The following is a 15,395-nucleotide window of genomic DNA, read 5'->3' on the forward strand; positions in this document are numbered from 1 at the left end:
GATTTCTTTTTGGTTGACTGGAAGGGTTTTGGCCCTGAGGAGAGATCTTGGGAGCCTCGGGAGAATATTAATGCCCCTCGTATTCTATGTAAATTTTTTGCCAGTCTACGTAAAGGAGGTTGTAAGGAGGGGGGTACTGTTACCACTTCCGCCGCTCTGCGTCGTCCCTCTTCTGCTGCGGGGTTCGGGCGCGTCCTCTCTCTTCCCTCTGCTGCAGCACCTGACGCAGGCGCTGCGCGCCCCAGCCGCTCTGTCTCTAGGTCTGGGCGTGCCGGCCCTTCTCTCCCTGCTGCTGCGCGCTCCCGGCTGTCCACTTCCGGGTCCGGAGATCTCAAGCTCTCCCCTTCACTTCCGGTGCCTGGCTCTCTGGGGAGTCTGCGCAGGCGCTCCGGTTTCTCCAAAGGGCGCAGGCGCATCTTCTCCGTTTCTCCTTCCTGAGGTCATCCAGGTCAGTACCTCAGCAGCCAATCCCGTTCCTGTCCCTGCTATACAAAGGCAGGTTCTCCTGTTCCCCTGCGCCTGATTGTCATTAGCCTTTGCTTTTGCGTCTGGTCCCTTCCGCCTCAGTACTGCGTACTTTCTCCGCTAGGTTCTTCGCCAGTGCCTCTTCGTTTGTTCCCTTCTCCCTTCCAGTACCCGCTTCATCTCTTCTCTCGTGTCTAAACTGTTCTTTTGTTTTTTCCATCAGCCTCTCTCCGCTCCGGCTTCCAGTCTTCCAGATCCTCGTCTGCCTTCGTGAGTCCCCCGCCAGTACTTCCTCTCCAGCTTCGGCAGTCTTCCTTCTAGGAGCCGTCCCTCTTGGTACTCCACCGTGGGTAAGTGACCTCTGGGCTTGCTCCAAAACGGTCCCTGTATAGGGGTCGGTTCCACTCTAGGTTCGCTCGCCCAGGGGTAGGTCCCCCACGGTCCAGAGGGTCCACTCTAGTTTTCTGTCCTGCCCGTTACACTCTTCATAGTTGTCTGCTTTCTTATTCCCTAGAAAATTCTGCACCACATTACAAAATGCATTCCAAGCTCTTTCTTCTGTCTCATTCATTGATGTGATGAGTCTCTCATAAGTGTTCTTATTTGAGGTCCATCAAATATTCCAGCCTTTTTCTTCTCTTCACTAAGACCAGGAAAACATATATAGTTAAAGCATTCTCCACTGTGATTGAGAGCTTTGACGAACTGCTTCATCAATCCAAGTTTTATGTGTAAGGGAGGAAAGACAATGTCCTTCCTATCCACTAGAGGATCATGGATGACATTCTTATCGCCAGATGCCAAACTCTGTTGCTGAGGCCATTCAGTTTTCACCCAATGCTCTGATGTAGCTCTACTGTCCCAGTAGCACAGAAAACAAGGGTGTTATCATAACAAATGGGAATTATGCATGTTCAAAGAAAACAAAGATATTCTCACATTTATTGGGAGACTAAATGAAAACTAAATTTACCTTAGTGAACCGTATAAACTGGCACTTTTCATACACTACTTATATTTATCATGGAATTCATGAAAATTGGCTATTTACCTATAGTGCAAAAACGTGATGTGATAGAGAAATTATAAGATCAGATTTGAATTCAGCACCTCAAATTAGTCTAAAACTTTTCTTAAAGTCCATGCCAGAATTTTTTTTTTTTTTTTTTGTAGACCAGTGTTATCATTGTACCTACAGGTAAATAGCATTTTTGAAGGAGACAAGTTCCAATTAAAAAGGGTTGTATTATTTTTTTTAAACTTTTTGTAAACACAACCCTTAGGCTATGTGCACACGTTCAGGATTTCTTGCAGAAATTTCCTGAGCAAAACCAGACATTTTCTGCAAGAAATGCGCATGGTTTTTTTTTCGTGTTTTTTGCGCGTTTGACGCGTTTTTTCCCGGAGCTTCCCAATGCATTAAATAGTGGCAAAAACGCGAAAAATCCACAAAATTAATGAACATGCTGCGGTTTTTACCACAACGCGTTTTTTTCGCGGAAAAAAACGCATCATGTGCACAAAAATTGCGGAATGCATTTTAAATGATGGGATGCATAATGTATGCATTTTTTATGCTTTTTTATAGCGAAAAAACCGCAACGTGTGCGCACAGCCTTAAGCTGCATTCACATTGCGTTCCGGCAGCCATTCGGTGGCCCGTCGGGTTTAAATCCGGGCCCCCACAAAACAGGATTTGGATGTATACGCCCCGTGGCCATAGACTATAATGGTAATGACAGAGCCAACGTGCGCTCCGTAGTCATTGTCCTAGTAGAGGCGGACACCCAGACACAGTCTACTACATCCATTTTGAGTAATCACTTTTGCAATCTTTATGCTCAAGAGCCACAAGAGCAGATATTTTGGTCCTGGTCCCTACACCAACAGCTGCCTGGACGCTCTCCCTCTTCTCCCACCCTCCAGTCACTCTCCTCCTCCGAGGAGCCTGCCTCAGGTCTCACGCCGTCCTTCCCCGGGGCGGTGCACGTGGGATCAATAGTCAAATATGCCATCACATCAGTACTGTGCTGCCCCAGCGAATGACAATGTGTGAGCGAACCCTCCGAGGGTGAGGCAGGGTCCTCGGACAAGAGCAACCTGTCAGTGACTGGAGGAAGAAGGGAGAGGGGCCAGAGAGCTGGAAGTGCAGACCAAGCCCCCTATAGTCGCAGCTCATTCACATAAAAATTGGAAAAGCGATTACTCAGGACTGGAATAAACAATTGAAAAAATAAAAGTACATTATTCATCTGAACTACAGCGACCTAACACAGATGAGATCAGGTGGGGGGGGGGGGGGGCTACCAAAATCTGCTGACAGGTTCCCTTTAAGAGTTTCCCTCCCAGAGCATAATAGTAGGTCCTAGGCCGAGGTCACACTTGTGTGTGTGCAATGCGAGACTCGCGCATCAATTCCCAGCACTGGAACCGGAGCATGCGGCTGCATAGGAATACATGCAGCCGAACGCTCCGGTCCCGAGTATTGATGTGCAAGTGTGACCCCAGCCATAGACCGGGTGTGTTAATTGTTTGGGGCCAGGGTATACAAGGGCAGGGTGTATGGAGTGCAAGGCGTAGGGGGACAGGGTGTACGGTGAAGGTGGGCAGGTCATATGGGGCCTGGATATATAGGGCTAAGGTCTACAGGGGGCCAGTGTGTACAGGGGCCAAGGTGCATAGGACTAGGGTCTACAAGGGAGGCCAGTGAGTATAAAGGCAGTGTGTATGAAGGCCAGATGTACAGAAGCAGAGAATACGGGGGCAGGGTCTACAGGGTGGGCATTGTGTATGGGGGCAGGGTTTACAGAGGCTAGGGTGTACAGGGGGCAAGTATATGGGGGCTAGGGTGTACAGGGGGCCAGTATATGGGGGCAGGGTGTACAGTGGGCCAGTATATGGGGGCAGGGTGTACAGTGGGCCAGTAATATGGGGCAGGGTGTACAGGGGGCCAGTATATGATTGCAGGGTGTACAGGGGGCCAGTACATGGGGGCAGGGTGTACAGGGGGCCAGTATATGGGGGCTAGGGTGTACAGTGGGCCAGTATACGGGGGCTAGGGTGTACAGGGGGCGGGCCAGTATACGGGGGCAGGGTGTACAGGGGGCCAATATATGGGGGCAGGGTGTACAGGGGGCCAGTATATGGGGGCTAGGATGTACAGGGGGCCAGTATATGGGGGCAGGGTGTACAGGCGGCCAGTATCTGGGGGCTAGGATGTACATGGGGACTAGGGTGTACAGGGGGCTAGGGTGTACAGGGGGCCAGTATATGGGGGCAGGGTGTACAGGGGGCCAGTATACGGGGGCAGGGTGTAACAGGGGGCCAGTTTATGGGGGCAGGGTGTACAGGGGGCCAGTATACGGGGACTAGGGTGGACAGGGGGCCAGTATACGGGGGCTAGGGTGTACAGGGGGCCAGTATACGGGGGCAGGGTGTACAGGGGGCCAGTATACGGGAGCTAGGGTGGACAGGGGGCCAGTATATGGGGCAGGGTGTACAGGGGGCAAGTATACGGGGGCTAGGGTGGACAGGGGGCCAGTATATGGGGCAGGGTGTACAGGGGGCCAGTATACAGGGGCTAGGGTGTACAGGGGCTAGGGTGTACAGGGGGCCAGTATATGGGGGCAGGGTGTACAGGGGGCCAGTATATGGGGGCCGGGTGTACAGGGGGCAGGGTGTACAGAGGGCCAGTATATGGGGGCAGGGTGTACAGGGGGCCAAGTATATTAGGGCAGGGTGTACAGGGGGCCAGTATATGGGGGCAGGGTGTACATGGGGCCAGTATATGGGGGCAGGGTGTACAGCGGGCCAGTATATGGGGGCTAGGGTGTACATGGGGCCAGTATACGGGGGCTAGGGTGGACAGGGGGCCAGTATACGGAGGATAGTATATGGGGCAGGGTGTACAGGGGGCCAGTATACGGGGGCTAGGGTGTACAGGGGGCCAGTATATGGGGGCAGGGTGTACAGGGGACCAGTATCTGGGGGCTAGGATGTACATGGGGACTAGAGTGTACAGGGGGCCATTATATGGGGGCAGGGTGTACAGGGGGGCAGTTTACAGGGGCTAGGGTGTACAGGGGGCCAGTATACGGGGGCTAGGGTGTACAGGGGGCCAGTATACGGGGGCTAGGGTGTACAGGGGGCCAGTATACGGGGGCTAGGGTGTACAGGGGGGCAGTATACAGGGGCTAGGGTGTACAGGGGGGGCAGTATATGGGGGCAGGGTGTACAGGGGGCCAGTATATGGGGCAGGGTGTACAGGGGGCCAGTATACAGGGGCTAGGGTGTACAGGGGGCCAGTATATGGGGGCAGGGTGTACAGGGGGCCAGTATATGGGGGCCGGGTGTACAGGGGGCAGGGTGTACAGAGGGCCAGTATATGGGGGCAGGGTGTACAGGGGGCCAAGTATATTAGGGCAGGGTGTACAGGGGGCCAGTATATGGGGGCAGGGTGTACATGGGGCCAGTATATGGGGGCAGGGTGTACAGGGGGCCAGTATATGGGGGCAGGGTGTACAGCAGGCCAGTATATGGGGGCTAGAGTGTACATGGGGCCAGTATACGAGGGCTAGGGTGGACATGGGGCCAGTATACGGGGGCTAGGGTGGACAGGGGGCCAGTATACGGGGGCTAGGGTGGACAGGGGGCCAGTATACGGAGGATAGTGTATGGGGCAGGGTGTACAGGGGGCCAGTATACGGGGGCTAGGGTGTACAGGGGGCCAGTATATGGGGGCAGGGTGTACAGGGGACCAGTATCTGGGGGCTAGGATGTACATGGGGACTAGAGTGTACAGGGGGCCATTATATGGGGGCAGGGTGTACAGGGGGGCAGTTTACAGGGGCTAGGGTGTACAGGGGGCCAGTATACGGGGGCTAGGGTGTACAGGGGGCCAGTATACGGGGGCTAGGGTGTACAGGGGGCCAGTATACGGGGGCTAGGGTGTACAGGGGGGCCAGTATACGGGGGCAGGGTGTCCCCATATACTGGCCCCCTGCCAGTATATGGGGGCAGGGTGTACAGGGGGCCAGTATATGGGGGCAAGGTGTACAGGGGGCCAGTATCTGGGGGCTAGGATGTACATGGGGACTAGGGTGTACAGGGGGCCAGTATATGGGGGCAGGGTGTACATGGGGCCAGTATATGGGGGCAGGGTGTACAGGGGGCCAGTATATGGGGGCAGAGTGTACAGGGGGCCAGTATATGGGGGCTAGGGTGTACATGGGGCCAGTATACGGGGGCTAGTGTGGACATGGGGCCAGTATACGGGGGCTAGGGTGTACAGGGGGCCAGTATACGGGGGCTAGGGTGTACAGGGGGCTAGTATATGGAGGCAGGGTGTACAGGGGGCCAGTATATGGGGGCTAGGGTGTACAGGGGGCTAGTATATGGAGGCAGGGTGTACAGGGGGCCAGTATATGGGGGCTAGGGTGTACAGTGGGCTAGTATATGGGGGCAGGGTGTACAGGGGGCCAGTATACGGGGGCTAGGGTGTACAGGGGGCTAGTATATGGAGGCAGGGTGTACAGGGGGCCAGTATATGGGGGCTAGGGTGTACAGGGGGCTAGTATATGGAGGCAGGGTGTACAGGGGGCCAGTATATGGGGGCTAGGGTGTACAGGGGGCTAGTATATGGAGGCAGGGTGTACAGGGGGCCAGTATATGGGGGCTAGGGTGTACAGTGGGCTAGTATATGGGGGCAGGGTGTACAGGGGGCCAGTATACGGGGGCTAGGGTGTACAGGGGGCCAGTATATGGGGGCAGGGTGTACAGGGGGCCAGTATCTGGGGGCAGGGTGTACAGGGGGCCAGTATCTGGGGGCTAGGGTGTACCAGGGATAGGCACAAGCTGTGTGCACAGACAGCGCCGCTGACCACCCAGGGTCTCCGGCACCTGCCGGTGGAGGGTCCACTCTTTCGACCACCTATATAAGGTTGGTGACCCCGCAGTGAACAGGACTCCTCCACATACACTTCTATGGAGTCTGATCCATAGCGCACTAGTCACACACTATGTGGCTAGTGTCACTTCCTCTACAGGCAGAAACCACATCCAGGGCTGCTGGGAGCCATGTGCACACTCAGAAGCAGGAGGCTGCGGTGCGGTTCTCTCCGGCCCTGGCTCGCTATACACACACTGCGGCACGTACCGTTCTCCCCGCGGGCACTCAGCGCACGCACAGTGTGGGAGGGTCCAGGTACAGCGTGGAGCTCCGCCTACAGGTGCGATGACGTAACAGTCATGTGATCTAGACTCGTCACGTGACCGCTCGCTTTTCTGTTCAGCTTGTGATCCCGTACAGTTTGTTCATTCCGCGTCTCTGTGGTTGGCGGGCACCGCGGGGGGGCACGGGGGCAGCGGGCAGCGCTGGTGGGCGACGGGCTGCGGAGAATTGCCGGTGTGAGGGGGTCAAAGGAGAATCGTCGCTGTGGGGGATGTAACTTCCTCAGATGCTGGAGGAGTGACGACTCTTCCCTGGGGGCACCTGCAGGGACATACATGGAATGTTCAACTAAATAGGGGGGCAGCTATCAGGGTTAAAGTCCTACCATAGCGTCCAATGCTGTTACATAAGGGAAAGACAGGACCAGACCCTGCCGGATTCCTGTAGAGTTGGGTGATGATTGCTCAGACAGGCTGCAGTCTCTGTATTAATAGCTCATATTGGGGGTCTGCAGTGTTCTCTCACAGGCCGCAGTCTCTGTATTAATAGCTCATATTGGGGGTCTGCAGTGTTCTCTCACAGGCCACAGTCTCTGGGTTTCCCTCATAGCTCATATTGGGGGTCTGCAGTGTTCTCTCACAGGCCGCAGTCTCTGGGTTTCCCTCATAGCTCATATTGGGGGTCTGCAGTGTTCTCTCACAGGCCGCAGTCTCTGGGTTTCCCTCATAGCTCAGATTGGGGGTCTGCAGCGTTCTCTCACAGGCCGCAGTCTCTGGGTTTCCCTCATAGCTCATATTGGGGGTCTGCAGTGTTCTCTCACAGGCCGCAGTCTCTGGGTTTCCCTCATAGCTCATATTGGGGGTCTGCAGTGTTCTCTCACAGGCCGCAGTCTCTGGGTTTCCCTCATAGCTCAGATTGGGGGTCTGCAGTGTTCTCTCACAGGCCGCAGTTTCTGGGTTTCCCTCATAGCTCATATTGGGGGTCTGCAGCGTTCTCTCACAGGCCGCAGTCTCTGGGTTTCCCTCAGCTCAGATTGGGGGTCTGCAGCGTTCTCTCACAGGCCGCAGTCTCTGGGTTTCCCTCAGCTCAGATTGGGGGTCTGCAGCGTTCTCTCACAGGCCGCAGTCTCTGGGTTTCCCTCATAGCTCATATTGGGGGTCTGCAGCATTCTCTCACAGGCCGCAGTCTCTGGGTTTCCCTCATAGCTCATATTGGGGGTCTGCAGTGTTCTCTCACAGGCCGCAGTCTCTGGGTTTCCCTCAGCTCAGATTGGGGGTCTGCAGCGTTCTCTCACAGGCCGCAGTCTCTGGGTTTCCCTCATAGCTCATATTGGGGGTCTGCAGCATTCTCTCACAGGCCGCAGTCTCTGGGTTTCCCTCATAGCTCAGATTGGGGGTCTGCAGCGTTCTCTCACAGGCCGCAGTCTCTGGGTTTCCCTCATAGCTCATATTGGGGGTCTGCAGTGTTCTCTCACAGGCCGCAGTCTCTGGGTTTCCCTCATAGCTCATATTGGGGGTCTGCAGCATTCTCTCACAGGCCGCAGTCTTGGGTTTCCCTCATAGCTCAGATTGGGGGTCTGCAGCGTTCTCTCACAGGCCGCAGTCTCTGGGTATCCCTCATAGCTCATATTGGGGGTCTGCAGCGTTCTCTCACAGGCCGCAGTCTCTGGGTTTCCCTCATAGCTCATATTGGGGGTCTGCAGCATTCTCTCACAGGCCGCAGTCTCTGGGTTTCCCTCATAGCTCAGATTGGGAGTCTGCAGCGTTCTCTCACAGGCCGCAGTCTCTGGGTTTCCCTCATAGCTCAGATTGGGGGTCTGCAGCATTCTCTCACAGGCCGCAGTCTCTGGGTTTCCCTCATAGCTCATATTGGGGGTCTGCAGCATTCTCTCACAGGCCGCAGTCTCTGGGTTTCCCTCATAGCTCAGATTGGGGGTCTGCAGTGTTCTCTCACAGGCCGCAGTCTCTGTATTAATAGCTCATATTGGGGGTCTGCAGCATTCTCTCACAGGCCGCAGTCTCTGGGTTTCCCTCATAGCTCATATTGGGGGTCTGCAGTGTTCTCACAGGCCGCAGTCTCTGGGTTTCCCTCATAGCTCATATTGGGGGTCTGCAGCATTCTCTCACAGGCCGCAGTCTCTGGGTTTCCCTCATAGCTCAGATTGGGGGTCTGCAGCGTTCTCTCACAGGCCGCAGTCTCTGGGTTTTCCTCATAGCTCATATTGGGGGTCTGCAGCGTTCTCTCACAGGCCGCAGTCTCTGGGTTTCTCTCATAGCTCATATTGGGGGTCTGCAGTGTTCTCTCACAGGCCGCAGTCTCTGGGTTTCCCTCATAGCTCATATTGGGGGTCTGCAGTGTTCTCTCACAGGCCGCAGTCTCTGGGTTTCCCTCATAGCTCAGATTGGGGGTCTGCAGTGTTCTCTCACAGGCCGCAGTCTCTGGGTTTCCCTCATAGCTCATATTGGGGGTCTGCAGCGTTCTCTCACAGGCCGCAGTCTCTGGGTTTCCCTCATAGCTCATATTGGGGGTCTGCAGCGTTCTCTCACAGGCCGCAGTCTCTGGGTTTCCCTCATAGCTCATATTGGGGGTCTGCAGTGTTCTCACAGGCCACAGTCTCTGGGTTTCCCTCATAGCTCATATTGGGGGTCTGCAGCATTCTCTCACAGGCCGCAGTCTCTGGGTTTCCCTCATAGCTCATATTGGGGGTCTGCAGCGTTCTCTCACAGGCCGCAGTCTCTGGGTTTCCCTCATAGCTCATATTGGGGGTCTGCAGCGTTCTCTCACAGGCCGCAGTCTCTGGGTTTCCCTCATAGCTCATATTGGGGGTCTGCAGTGTTCTCACAGGCCGCAGTCTCTGGGTTTCCCTCATAGCTCATATTGGGGGTCTGCAGCATTCTCTCACAGGCCGCAGTCTCTGGGTTTCCCTCATAGCTCAGATTGGGGGTCTGCAGCGTTCTCTCACAGGCCGCAGTCTCTGGGTTTTCCTCATAGCTCATATTGGGGGTCTGCAGCGTTCTCTCACAGGCCGCAGTCTCTGGGTTTCTCTCATAGCTCATATTGGGGGTCTGCAGTGTTCTCTCACAGGCCGCAGTCTCTGGGTTTCCCTCATAGCTCATATTGGGGGTCTGCAGTGTTCTCTCACAGGCCGCAGTCTCTGGGTTTCCCTCATAGCTCAGATTGGGGGTCTGCAGTGTTCTCTCACAGGCCGCAGTCTCTGGGTTTCCCTCATAGCTCATATTGGGGGTCTGCAGCGTTCTCTCACAGGCCGCAGTCTCTGGGTTTCCCTCATAGCTCATATTGGGGGTCTGCAGCGTTCTCTCACAGGCCGCAGTCTCTGGGTTTCCCTCATAGCTCATATTGGGGGTCTGCAGCGTTCTCTCACAGGCCGCAGTCTCTGGGTTTCCCTCATAGCTCATATTGGGGGTCTGCAGCGTTCTCTCACAGGCCGCAGTCTCTGGGTTTCCCTCATAGCTCATATTGGGGGTCTGCAGTGTTCTCTCACAGGCCGCAGTCTCTGGGTTTCCCTCATAGCTCATATTGGGGGTCTGCAGTGTTCTTATACAGGCCACAGTCTCTGGGTTTCCCTCATAGCTCAGATTGGGGGTCTGCAGTGTTCTCTCACAGGCCGCAGTCTCTGGGTTTCCCCTCATAGCTCATATTGGGGGTCTGCAGCGTTCTCTCAAGGCCGCAGTCTCTGGGTTTTCCTCATAGCTCATATTGGGGGTCTGCAGCGTTCTCTCACAGGCCGCAGTCTCTGGGTTTCTCTCATAGCTCATATTGGGGGTCTGCAGTGTTCTCTCACAGGCTGCAGTCTCTGGGTTTCCCTCATAGCTCATATTGGGGGTCTGCAGTGTTCTCTCACAGGCCGCAGTCTCTGGGTTTCCCTCATAGCTCAGATTGGGGGTCTGCAGTGTTCTCTCACAGGCCGCAGTCTCTGGGTTTCCCTCATAGCTCATATTGGGGGTCTGCAGCGTTCTCTCACAGGCCGCAGTCTCTGGGTTTCCCTCATAGCTCATATTGGGGGTCTGCAGTGTTCTCTCACAGGCCGCAGTCTCTGGGTTTCCCTCATAGCTCATATTGGGGGTCTGCAGCGTTCTCTCACAGGCCGCAGTCTCTGGGTTTCCCTCATAGCTCAGATTGGGGGTCTGCAGCGTTCTCTCACAGGCCGCAGTCTCTGGGTTTCCCTCATAGCTCATATTGGGGGTCTGCAGCGTTCTCTCACAGGCCGCAGTCTCTGGGTTTCCCTCATAGCTCATATTGGGGGTCTGCAGCGTTCTCTCACAGGCCGCAGTCTCTGGGTTTCCCTCATAGCTCAGATTGGGGGTCTGCAGTGTTCTCATACAGGCCACAGTCTCTGGGTTTCCCTCATAGCTCAGATTGGGGGTCTGCAGTGTTCTCTCACAGGCCGCAGTCTCTGGGTTTCCCCTCATAGCTCATATTGGGGGTCTGCAGCGTTCTCTCACAGGCCGCAGTCTCTGGGTTTCCCTCATAGCTCATATTGGGGGTCTGCAGTGTTCTCTCACAGGCCGCAGTCTCTGGGTTTCCCTCATAGCTCAGATTGGGGGTCTGCAGTGTTCTCATACAGGCCACAGTCTCTGGGTTTCCCTCATAGCTCAGATTGGGGGTCTGCAGTGTTCTCTCACAGGCCGCAGTCTCTGGGTTTCACCTCATAGCTCATATTGGGGGTCTGCAGCATTCTCTCACAGGCCGCAGTCTCTGGGTTTCCCCTCATAAATCAGCTTGAGGGTCTGCAGTGTTCTCATACAGGTCACAGTCTCTGGGTTTCCCTCATAGTTCAGATTGGGGGTCCTTTTTTTTTCCTTCTTATATCCATTGACCCTTACCAATTGATCAGTTAAAAACGTGTGAAACCTGGATGGAAAACTGAAGGTTACAGTCTGTCTTCCTAGTTTCATCTGTTTTACACGGATCCCATAGTCTTTGATGACCCGAGTGCTGACTGGTGAGAACACGACCTGCTCTGAGTCTCACGGACCAAAGAAACAGATTTGATTTTAAAACTGATGTGTTTGAATAAATGAAGCAGAATCCGTGTCACATGGATGTAGTGAGCGTAGCTGAAAACATACAGCGCCAAGAATGCAGCCGGGGTCTGGTTCATGCTCCCGAGGATCCCTTTAATGCCTGTACTAAGTGTACTGGAGCTCTTATGGTTGGCTGCTGGGGCTGGGAGGGATATGGTGCAGTTGAAGTTTGATGGAATCAACTGTGTGATTTCCACAGGGAGAGCCAAGATGTTGGCCTCGATTACACCCGAGTATTTTAGTCATTACTTTATGTCCGTATTTAAAAAAAATCTGTCGAGGGGCGCGGCCTGCAAGCAGATGTCAGCAGTCACATTACTCCAGGGCTCCTGAGATTGTGGACCTGACACCAGCACACAGCAGCTTCCAGCCAGACTCCTTACCTCCATAACACAGGCTGTAGGTGTCTGTAGGCTCTGGGCGCATGATGACCAGGGGAAGAACCCAGAAACCTGGATGACCCCACCAAGATTGGAGGACTTCTTTTCCAGAGGGAAGCCTGCTGGGAGTTCAGGTAAACTGGTGCCTGCATCTCCCCCTCTGGATCCTCTCACATGGCATGGGGGGGATGTGCAGTGGACTCAGGGGAGCCGGAGCATAATGTACCTCACAAAAGGAGATATGGAGAGTCTCCTCTCTTCCTTAACCCCTTTACCCCCAAGGGTGGTTTGCACGTTAATGACCGGGCCAATTTTTACAATTCTGACCACTGTCCCTTTATGAGGTTATAACTCTGGAACGCTTCAACGGATCCCGGTGATTCTGACATTGTCTTCTCGTGACATATTGTACTTCATGATAGTGATAAAATTGCTTCGGCAGCACATATACTAAAATTGGAACGATACAGAGAAGATTAGCATGGCCCCTGCGCAAGGATGACATGCAAATTCGTGAAGCGTTCCATATTTAAAAAAAAAAAAAAATTCTTTGATATTACCTGCGTTTATTTGTGAAAAAAACGGAAATTTGGCGAAAATTTTGCAATTTTCCAACTTTGAATTTTTATGCAATAAAATCACAGAGATATGTCACACAAAATACTTAACAAGTAAGGCTACGTTCACATTTGCGGTCAGCGCCGCAGCGTCGGGCGCCGCAGCGGCGCCGCATGCGTCATGCGCCCTATATTTAACATGGGGGCGCATGGACATGCGTTGTGCTGCGTTTTGCGCCGCATGGCCGCAAGCGTTGGACGCAAGAAACGCATCAAGTTGCATTTTTTTTGCGTCCAACTTTCGGCCAAAAACGACGCATGCGGCGCAAAACGCAGCGTTTTAGCGTGCGTTTTGCCGCGTTTTTGTTTGCGTTGTGCGCTGCGGCGCCGACGCTGCGGCGCACAACGCAAATGTGAACGTAGCCTAACATTTCCCACATGTCTACTTTACATCAGCACAATTTTGGAACCAAAATTTTTTTTTGTTAGGGAGTTATAAGGGTTAAAAGTTGACCAGCAATTTCTCATTTTTACAACACCATTTTTTTTTAGGGACCACATCTCATTTGAAGTCATTTTGAGGGGTCTATATGATAGAAAATACCCAAGTGTGACACCATTCTAAAAACTGCACCCCTCAAGGTGCTCAAAACCACATTCAAGAAGTTTATTAACCCTTCAGGTGTTTCACAGGAATTTTTGGAATCTTTAAATAAAAACGAACATTTAACTTTTTTTCTCAAAAAATTTACTTCAGCTCCAATTTGTTTTATTTTACCAAGGATAACAGGAGAAAATGGACCCCAAAAGTTGTTGTACAATTTGTCCTGAGTATGCCGATACCCTATATGTGGGGGTAAACCACTGTTTGGGCGCATGGTAGAGCTCGGAAGCGAAGGCGCGCCATTTGACTTTTCAATGCAAAATTGACTGGAATTGAGATGGGACGCCATGTTGCGTTTGGAGAGCCCCTGATGTGCCTAAACATTGAAACCCCCCACAAGTGACACCATTTTGGAAAGTAGACCCCCTAAGGAACTTATCTAGATGTGTGGTGAGCACTTTGACCCATTAAGTGATTCACAGAAGTTTATAATGCAGAGACGTAAAAATAAAAAATCATATTTTTTCACAAAATCTTTTCGCCCCCAATTTTTTATTTTCCCAAGGGTAAGAGAAGAAATTGGACCCCAAAAGTTGTTGTACAATTTGTCCTGAGTATGCTGATACCCCATATGTGGGGGGGAACCACCGTTTGAGTGCATGGCAGAGCTCGGAAGGGAAGGAGCGTCATTTGGAATGCAGACTTAGATGGATTGGTCTGCAGGCGTCACATTGCGTTTGCAGAGCCCCTAATGTACCTAAACAGTAGAAACCCCCCACAAGTGACCCCATATTGGAAACTAGACCCCCAAGGAACTTATCTAGATGTGTTGTGAGAACTTTGAACCCCCAAGTGTTTCACTACAGTTTATAACGCAGAGCCGTGAAAATAAAAAATCCTTTTTTTTTCCACAAAAGTTATATTTTAGCCCCCAGTTTTGTATTTTCACAAGGGGAACAGGAGAAATTGGACCCCAAAAGTTGTTGTCCAATGTGTCCTGAGTACACTGATACCCCATATGTTGGGGTAAACCCCTGTTTGGGCGCACGGGAGAGCTCGGAAGGGAAGGAGCACTGTTTTACTTTTTCAACGCAGAATTGGCTGGAATTGAGATCGGACGCCATGTCGCGTTTGGAGAGCCCCTGATGTGCCTGAACAGTGGAAACCCCCCCAATTATAACTTAAACCCTAATCCAAACACATCCCTAATCCCAAAGGTAACCCTAACCACACCCCTAACCCTGACACAACCCTATTCCCAACCACAAATGTAATTCAAACTCTAACTTTAGCCCCGACCCTAACCCTAACTTTAGCCCCAACCCTAACTGTAGCCTTAACCCTAACCCTAGCCCTAACCCTAATGGGAAAATGGAAATAAATACATTTTTTTTTATTTTTCGCTAACTAAGGGGGTGATGAAGGGGGGTTTGATTTACTTTTATAGCGGGTTTGTTTTTTAGCGGATTTTTATGATTGGCAGCCGTCACACACTGAAAGACGCTTTTTATTGCAAAAAATATTTTTTGCGTTACCACATTTTGAGATCTATAATTTTTCCATATTTTGGTCCACAGAGTCATGTGAGGTCTTGTTTTTTGCGGGACGAGTTGACGTTTTTATTTGTAACATTTTCGGGCACGTGACATTTTTTTGATCGCTTTTTATTCCGATTTTTGTGAGGGAGAATGACCAAAAACCAGCTATTCATGAATTTCTTTTGGGGGAGGCGTTTATACCGTTCCGCGTTTGGTAAAATGGATAAAGCAGCTTTATTCTTCGGGTCAGTACGATTACAGCGATACCTCATTTATATCTTTTTTTTATGTTTTGGTGCTTTTATACGATAAAAACAGTTTTATAGAAAAAATAATTATTTTTGCATCGCTTTATTCTGAGGACTATAACTTTTTTCTTTTTTCTTTGATGACGCTGTATGGCGGCTCGTTTTTTGCGGGACAAGATGAAGTTTTCAGCGGTACCATGGTTATTTATATCCGTCTTTTTGATCGCGTGTTATTCCACTTTTTTTTCGCGGTATGATAATAAAGCGTTGTTTTTTGCCTAGTTTTTTTTATTTTTTACGGTGTTCACTGAAGGGGTTAACTAGTGGGACAGTTTTATAGGTCGGGTCGCTATGGATGCGTCGATACTAAATATGTGTACTTTTATTGT

The 15,395-nt window shown here is 52.2% G+C and overlaps 1 protein-coding gene and 1 non-coding gene across 4 annotated transcripts in view; one reads left to right on the forward strand and one right to left on the reverse strand.

Moving 5' to 3' along the window:
• CBR4 (carbonyl reductase 4) overlaps positions 1–6,774 on the reverse strand; it is a 66,833-nt gene extending 60,059 nt beyond the window's left edge. For 2 of the 3 annotated variants that reach the window (XR_013220009.1, XM_077279478.1), the window contains exon 1: positions 6,620–6,774. The gene's annotated coding sequence lies outside the window, so the exon portion shown is untranslated. Of the gene's footprint in view, positions 1–6,441; positions 6,559–6,619 lie in introns of those variants that run through there. The other variant, XM_077279479.1, reaches the window with a different exon arrangement.
• Positions 6,775–12,489: 5,715 nt separating this feature from the next.
• LOC143797442 (U6 spliceosomal RNA) lies at positions 12,490–12,592 on the forward strand. Its single transcript, XR_013220472.1, has one exon. It is a non-coding gene; the product is annotated as a U6 spliceosomal RNA (small nuclear RNA).
• The last annotated feature ends 2,803 nt before the right edge of the window (positions 12,593–15,395 follow it).

This window comes from Ranitomeya variabilis, chromosome 1, assembly GCF_051348905.1.
Source record: "Ranitomeya variabilis isolate aRanVar5 chromosome 1, aRanVar5.hap1, whole genome shotgun sequence".
In the NCBI taxonomy this organism is placed as follows: Eukaryota; Metazoa; Chordata; class Amphibia; order Anura; family Dendrobatidae; genus Ranitomeya; species Ranitomeya variabilis.